This window comes from Myotis davidii, unplaced genomic scaffold, assembly GCF_000327345.1.
Source record: "Myotis davidii unplaced genomic scaffold, ASM32734v1 scaffold913, whole genome shotgun sequence".
Classification (NCBI taxonomy): Eukaryota; Metazoa; Chordata; class Mammalia; order Chiroptera; family Vespertilionidae; genus Myotis; species Myotis davidii.
In genome coordinates this window covers 168,137-176,464 of record NW_006284344.1, presented here as the reverse complement: position 1 = coordinate 176,464, position 8,328 = coordinate 168,137, and positions in this window count along the sequence as shown.

Here is an 8,328-nt window from a genome sequence, read left to right as displayed (position 1 = left end):
TCCCTTTGTGGGCTGTGTGCACAGTCTTGTTGTAGATAAGCCTTGATTGCTGTTGGTATCACTGGGAGGAGTTGACCTCCAGGTCAATTGGCTGTGAGAACTAGTTGTGTCTACAATGGGAGAACTTCTGTGCTGGAGACACCCTTCTGGGGCAAGACTTGCTTCAGTGGGGCTTTGGTGCTCAGTGAGTCTGCCCAGGTTTTTAGGCAGAGAAAGGCCAGGCCATTCATATGCAAAAGACTCTGCTCACAGCTTGGGTGGAGCAGGTCTCAGGGAATCAACAAGGCCAAGCAAACAGCTATGGCTGATCCTCAGCCCTGCCCTAAGAGGAGTCTGAGTCCCCAGAGCCTAGCCCGGAACTGGAGTTCAGAGCAGGAGCATGTGTCTTCTTCACGATTGAAAAAGAAAACCGCGTCCTCAGTTGCCAGCCCTTTCCCTGCGCACGTCTGTACCTCTGCACTTTACTTCTGCACCTCCTCTGAGTCTCAGTGTGTTTTTCTCTTTCCTTCTAGTTGTAGAATTTCCACTCAGCCAGCCTTCCTGTGGTTCTAGGTGATGTCCGTTTTGTCTTTGAGTTATATTTTTGAAGTGGTTGTGTGAGGCAGCAATTTCAGGTGTTTACTTATGCCTCCATCTTGGTTTCTTCTCTCCTAACATCTTGTTTATACAAATAATGAAATTGAGGCTCAGAGAGGAAAAGATTCCTGCCCTAGGCCACACAGCAAGTAATTGGCAAGAGTAGACCCAGGAACCCAGGTCTCCTGATTCCCAAATCAGAGCAGTTTGTACAACACTACCCTCATTTGTCTGTTGCTGTGTACAAATCACCTTAAACCTCAGTGACTTATGACAACAGCAATCAGTTTATTACATATCATGGTTCCTGTGGGTCAGGAATTGGGGAAGGGCTCAGCTGGGCAGCCCAGGCTCAGGGTCCCTCCAATGCTGCAGTCGGAGAGTGACTGGAGCTGGAACTATAGGGGAAGTGAAGATGGGGCTGCAGCAGCTGGGAACAGGCCAGGCATCTCTCTCTCCATGTAGTCCTGAGACTCTTCATGTGATATTTCCATGTGAGTTAGTTTGGGCTTCCTCACAGCATAGTGAGAGGGTGAGGCTTCAAGAGTGTGTGCTCCCTCTGATATTTCCAGGGGAATACTTTGTAAAGTATATGATTGTCTAACCACTATTCTCTACACCTAAAACTAATGCAAAATTATATTGAATGTAAACTGTAATTGAAAAAAATAAAAATAAAAGAATGAGTATTCCAGCAAACAAAGTGGAAGCCATATTTCCTTTTAAGACCTAGCTTCCAAAGTCACCTAGTTTTACTTCTGCTATAGCCACAAGCCTGCCAAGCCTCAGGGGAGGAGGGAGGACCATAGATAGCCCCTACATTTTGAAGTCACATTGGCAGAAGCGCATGTGAGGTAGGAGATCGTTTTGTAGCCATCTTGGGGTAGGAAAATTATTTCCTAACCCAATCTTACTTCCCCCTTTTCCTTCATGTGAAATTTCTGCTTTGGCCAACAGGGCTGCTCCAGGCCTTTCAGTCAAGCCTTCTGCTGTCTTGCTTTTTCAGTTTGCCTATCACCAGACTCCTGCCCAGGGTGCCTTCTTCCCTCCTCCAGTGCTTTCCTTAAAATTCCCTACAGACTCCCATGAGTACCACACATAGCAATTTCCCTCTCACCAATGCATACAGACACTTGCATGTTTAATAGGTCAAAGTCTTGCTCCACACTTGGTCAGGGCAGTCTGTGGGTTTCCACACATGGGCCCCAATCCACATCTGGATTCTATTGGCTGAACTGTCTTCCTCGTTCTTCCAGGGTCACAGAGGTCCACATGGCTTCTGGCCATAAAGGGCAGGACAGAGCGGTGATCATAGTACAGTGCCCCTTCTGAGTTGGGCACAGGAGACTGGGCTCTGAGCACAAGGCCCTGGCAATCAGATGAGGGGTGGCAGTAAAATGTATTGGCAAGAGCCTTTGGCTGGGAATCAGGAAACAAGTGTGCCTGCACCAGCTCTCTGGCCAATTTGAGGTATGCATGACCTGAGGCAAACTACTCTCTCTCTTTCAGTGGGCCTCAGTTTCCCTACCTCTGCAATATGAAACCTAAAGCTTGCCCTTCTTATCTGTGTGATGAGCCAATAAGGAGATGAGAACAACCCTCTGAGAGCAGAAAATGCTTTTAAAATGCTAATAATTCTTGTACTTGTTTCTTCCCTCAATTATCACTGCCTTCCTCACCAACATGGAGACTCCAAGGAGTGGTGAGTTGGTAATAAGTGGTTATGGAGACGGCACTGGCCAACAGTTTTTCCCTTGGCATATATGGTAGGAGTCAGGCAGGCAGAACATTGCAATATAACCATTCCCAAGTTTTTAAAAGACTCACCCTGATCAGGAGCTAAAGCTGAGCAAAGGGTTTAACACAGAGCTAATAAGTCCACTGTGACCTGCTACAACATTCCCAGACTATTCATGTTCCCAGGGAACAGAAATAGTCTGAAAGGCACCCCCTACAACCTCCAGGGAGAAAGTTCTTTGTTAGGCTACTAATCTATCTGTGTGGCCTTGGGTAAATTAGTTCCCCTCTCTGGGCCTTAGTTTTCTTATAAGAAAAGGGATTCATCATCACCCCTGCTGCTGGAGAAGAGCTTGATGATTTCTTGGTTCCATCGTATCTACTGTGCAGGAGTATGGCATGTGGTGTCTCTGGGGCTGGAGCACATTAATTCAAAACAGCCTTCATAAAAAAAATCCATGGTTTCCTCCAAATAAGGGGAGCCCCCTAGATCTTCATATCATGGGATCTAAGAGCTAGCTAAGGAGAGTTTGGGCCCAGGAGTTAGTAGACCAGAGAGGCAATTCTGGTCCTGTCATTTGACCTTGCCTGAGTCAGAGGATCTCAAAACTCTGGGGCTAAAAGGCACTGCCAAAATCCTCAAGCCCAGTGCTATCATCCTCCAGAATGAACAGCCCAAGATGATGCTCACATGGGGGATCCACTGCCACTCCAGTGTTTGGGGCAATTCTCTGTCAGCCTGAACTTTATTCATCCCTTTTCTCCCACTCTAGAAAGCATATCACCCCTCTCTAGTCTTGTGCATGTACACAAAATCTGGTCATTGCAGCATTGCTTGTAATAGAGAAAATCCAAAAGCAACCTAAATGTCCACCAGAGGGGATTAATTTATTTAAGTTATGGGGCATCCACAATATAAAATACTGTGCAGAGATTTTCTTTTTAAATGCAGGAGGCATGAATATGTGGATATAGAAAGTTATTCAAGGTATATAGTTAAATGAAAAGAACCAAGCTGTGGAACAATATGCATGATACAATATATGTTAAACACATACACACACATAACAGTCTTTTTCTATAGGTAGTTACATATGCATGTAAGGTATGTACTGTATGCGTGTTAGACTTCTCCAGAGAAATAAGCCAATAGAATATGTAGATATAGAGATAGAGGTGGAGATATAGATATGTACATTTATATGGCTCTTGCTATTATGGAGGCTGAGAAGTCCCATGATCTGCCATTTGCAAGCTGGAGATACAAGAGAGTCAGTGATGTAATTTTAGTCTGAGTCTGAAGGCCAGATAACCAGGGATGCAGATGGTCTAAGTCCCAATCTGAGGACAGAAGAAGACTGATGTCCAGCTCAAGTAAGTAGGCAGAGAGGGAGAAAACTGTTTCTCCCTTTGCTTTTTGTTCTAAATAGGTCTTCAGCAGATTGGATGATGCCCACCCAGATTGGGGAGGGCAATCTACTTTACTGAGTCCACCAATTCAAATGCCAATGAAACACTCTCACAGACAGATCCAAAAATAATGTTGAATCTGGGTGCCCTGTACCCAGTCAAGTTGACATATAAAATTAGCCATGCCCAGCTGGCGTAGCTTTATATTCGTGTGTTTTTTTAAATTAGCCATTACAGTATGCAACCACATAGACAAAAGCTTAGGTTACCAAAAACCCTAACAGATTATCTTCAGAAAAGGGACTGAAATGAGAAAGGAGTCTCAAGTAATTCTTCCAAAATATCTGGATAGTTTGGATTTTCCCAATGTGAATGTATTCAACAATGTATTTTTCTGATTTAAAATTCCATTTAACAATAATGCCTATGGAAAGGGACACAAACAGATTAGTGGCTGCCAGGGATCAGGATAGGAGGAGTGAGAGGATGGGTGTGATGCTGAAGGAGTAACTCCAGGAAGTTCCTTTATGGTGGTGGTTATGCAAAACCATACATGTGATAAAATCACATGGGACAGTACACACAAATATACACACGCAAATGAGTGCATGGAAAATTTCATGAAATCTGAAGGGATACAGTCCAGCTAATGGTATTGCACCCATGTTATTTCACTGGCTTTGATATTGTGCTATAGTTATGTAAGATGTTAGTGCTGGGGACAGCTGCATGAAGGGCACAGTGGATCTCTCTGTACAGTTTTTGCAGCTTCTTGTGAGTCTATAGTTATTTGAAAATAAACACTTAAGAAAGGGGAGGCTCAGAGAACTTTTTGAATTTTTTGAGGTGATGGAAATGTTTCCTATCTAGAATGTGGTGGTGATTACATGACTGTACACATTTGTTAAAATTCTTTGAACTGTACACATAAAAGGGTGAATTTTAATGTGTGTAAATTATGCTTTAATAAAGCCATCCTTTTTATCATTGTAGTATAAACCTTTATTATAAACTAAAATCTTAGAGAGCAGAAGTGGCATCCTCCAGGTCTAGATGTATGTGCCTGTCAGTAAGAGAAAACCATCTCCATGTTTGTAATGTAACAATAAACCCAATTTTTATAAAAACTACACACCAGAGAACAAATGAGTGAGAGTAATACTATTGTAGAAAGAATTGCTCTAATAGCATGGAGGGACCTGGAGAGTATTATGCTAAGTGAACTAAGCCAGACAGAGAAAGACAAGTATCACATGATCTCACTCATGTAGAATCTAATGAAAAAAATAAACTGTTGAACAAAATAGATCCAGAGACATAGAAGCATGGAACAGACTGGCATAGAAGTGTGGAACAGACTGTCGCATCTCAGAGGGAAGGCAAGGGTGGGTGGGAAGAGATCAACCAAAGAACTTGTATGCATATATGCATAACCCATGGACTCAGACAATAGGGTGCTGGAGGTCTGGGGCATGGGGCAGGCCAAGCCATAAGGCGTCAGTGGCAGAAAAAAGGGGACATATGTAATACTTTCAATAATATTTTAAAAATGAAAAAATAAAATGACCAACATTTTTTTAAAAAAAGGAACTGTTCTAACTTATTAATGCAAGTAAACCATTCACAAACTTTTGCATTTTATGGTTAATAAAAAAATTGCTCTTAACACCCTTCACAATAGCCAGCAACGCCTGTGCTGGGATCCCCATCAGATGATCAAACCCCTCAAGTGGTGAGGAGTCCCTCACATAATGCTGCAGCCTATACCATTGTTGGGAGAACTGTAATAGAAAGTTCTTTATTAGGCTACTAATTAGCTGTGTGGCCTTGGTTCAATTATTTCCTTTCTCTGGGCCTTGGTTTCCTTAGAAGAAAATGGACTAGCTGACCTCTCAGACCCCTTCCAGCTGTAACACTGAGTCACTAAAAATTGTAATTTACTTCCTCATAATTATTGACCTGATTCTGTCTTCTGGAGTCGCCCACAACTTGGCCCTGTGTAACAGGAACAGCCAGAAACACATTAGAAATCAGCTTGCCTGTGCCCTCCACATTGTCTTCATAGCACATGGAGGAGTAGTATGGGGCAGGGCTGGGATCACAGGATCCGCAGCCAGGTAGCCAGGAGGCTGACTCTGGACTCTGCCACTTCCCAGCCTCAGTGTCATATCTGTAAAAAGGAACTAATAGCCCAGCTGGCATGCCTCAGCAATTGAGCATCGACCTATGTACCAGGAGGTCATGGTTCAATTCCCGTTCAGGGCACATGCCTGGGTTGAGAGCTCAATCCCCAGTGGGGGGCATGCAGGAGGCAGCAGATCAATGATTCTCTCTCACCATTGATGTTTCTCTCTCTCTCTCTCTCTCTCTCTGAAATCAATAAAAATACTTTTTTTTAAAAAAAAGGACTAATGATACCATCACTTGGGGGAGGAGTAAATGTAGTAATGTATGTAAATCGGAGTGTGTGGGTGGCAGAACAATGCCCCCCAAAGATGTTTACATTGTAATACCTAGAAACTGTGAATGTGTCATGTTATGTGGCAAGGGGGACTTATGGTTGCTAATGAGGTGACTTAAAACAGGGAGATTTAGGCATTATCCCAGATAATGAGCATGGACCCAATATAATCATGGGGGTCCTTATAAGTGAAAGAGGGAGTCAGGAGAGTCAGATTCAACATGATGGGGGATGAGAAAGACTTGATAGGCCATTGCTGGCTTTGAAGATGGAAAGGTGTCATGAGCCAAGGAATGTGGGTACCTCTAAAAGCCAAAATAGGCCTCCAAAAGGAATACAGCCCTTCTGACATCTTGGTTTTAACCCAGTGAGACCCATTTTGGACTTCTGATCTCCACAATGGTAAAAGGATACATTTGTGTTGTTTTAAGCCACTAAGTTTATGGCTTATCTGTGATTTCATATTCTGCTGTTTCAGTTACCCACTGTCAACTGAGGTCTGAGAATATTAAATAAAAATTTCCAGAAAGAAAAAATTAATAAGTTTTAAATTGTGTGCCTTCCTGAGTAGCGTGATGACTATCACACAGTCTGGCTCTATTCTGCCCAGGATGTGAATCATCCCTTTGTCCAGAGTCCACACTGTATACACTCCCCCACCTGTTATTCAGTAGCCATCAGGGTTATCAGATCAACTGTAGTGATATCACAGTGCTTGTGTTCAAGTAACCTTTATTTTACTTAATAATGGCCCCCAAACACAAAAGTAGGGATGCTGGTAACTTGGATATAACAAAGAGAAGCTGTAATGTGCTTCCTGTAAGTGAAAAAGTATGTCTGTCTGTCTGTATGTATATGAAAAAGCATAGTATATATATGTAGAGTTTAATACTAGCCGTGGTTTCAGGCATCCACTGGGGGTCTTGGAATATATGCCCCACAGATAAGGGGGGACTACAGTACTTTGTTACAGCAGCCATAGGAAATTGACACAAGAGGCTATGACCATGACCCCTTCCTGATTGGTCTCCCAGCACCCACTCTTGCCCCTCAAAACATAGCCAAAACAATGTCTCCAAGACCCTCATCTAACCAAGTCACATCCTTTAATGCAACTCTTCTTCAAATGCACCCCAGGGCCTTTGAACCTGCTGCCTTCTGTTTAAAATCGTTCCCTTGGCAACATTTAGTCACCCTGCATCTTTGGCTCAAAGATGAAAATGCTGCTTCCCCAAGGCAACCTTCTCTGATCCCCCGGCTGGGTCAGGTTCTGTGTGTAAATCCTTTCATGGCGCCCTGCACTCCTCTGCAGCACTTGTAGTTTTTCTAATAAATATATGGGTTTCTCTACCCTGGGGTATACTGCCTGTCTTTGCCCAGTAGGCTGTAAACTTCCTAAGGAAAGGGATAATGTCTGTCTTACCCACTTCACCTAGTCCTGTGTCTGGTACACAGGAAACACTTAGTAAATGGCAGCTATTATCACTGTTTCATTTTTGAATCTTTACCAATCTTCAGTTGGTTAGCAGGGGTCCTCAAACTATGGCCCGCGGGCCACATGCAAATACAAATATTGTATTTGTTCCCGTTTTGTTTTTTTACTTCAAAATAAGATATGTGCAGTGTGCATAGGAATTTGCTCATAGTTTTTTTTAAACTATAGTCCGGCCCTCCAACGGTCTGAGGGACAGTGAACTGGCCCCCTGTTTAAAAAGTTTGAGGACCCCTGGTGAGAGCATCGTCCTGTATACTGGAAGGTCGTGTGTTCAATTCCTGGTCAGGGCACATTCCCAGGTTGTGGTTTCCGTCCCTGGTCAGGGTGTGTACGGAAGGTAGCCGACCAATGTTTCTCTCTTACATTAATGTCCCCCCCCCCTTCCCTTCTCTCTAAAAATCAATGAAAACACATCCTTAGTCAGTGGTCGGCAAACTGCAGCTCGCGAGCCACATCCGGCTCTTTGGCCCCTTGAGTGTGGCTCTTCCTAAGCCTTAGGAGTACCCTAATTAAGTTGATAACAATGTACCTACCTATATAGTTTAAGTTTAAACAATTTGGCTCTCAAAAGAAATTTCAATCGTTGTACTGTTGATATTTGGCTCTGCTGACTAATGAGTTTGCCGACCACTGACTAGGTTATAGCACC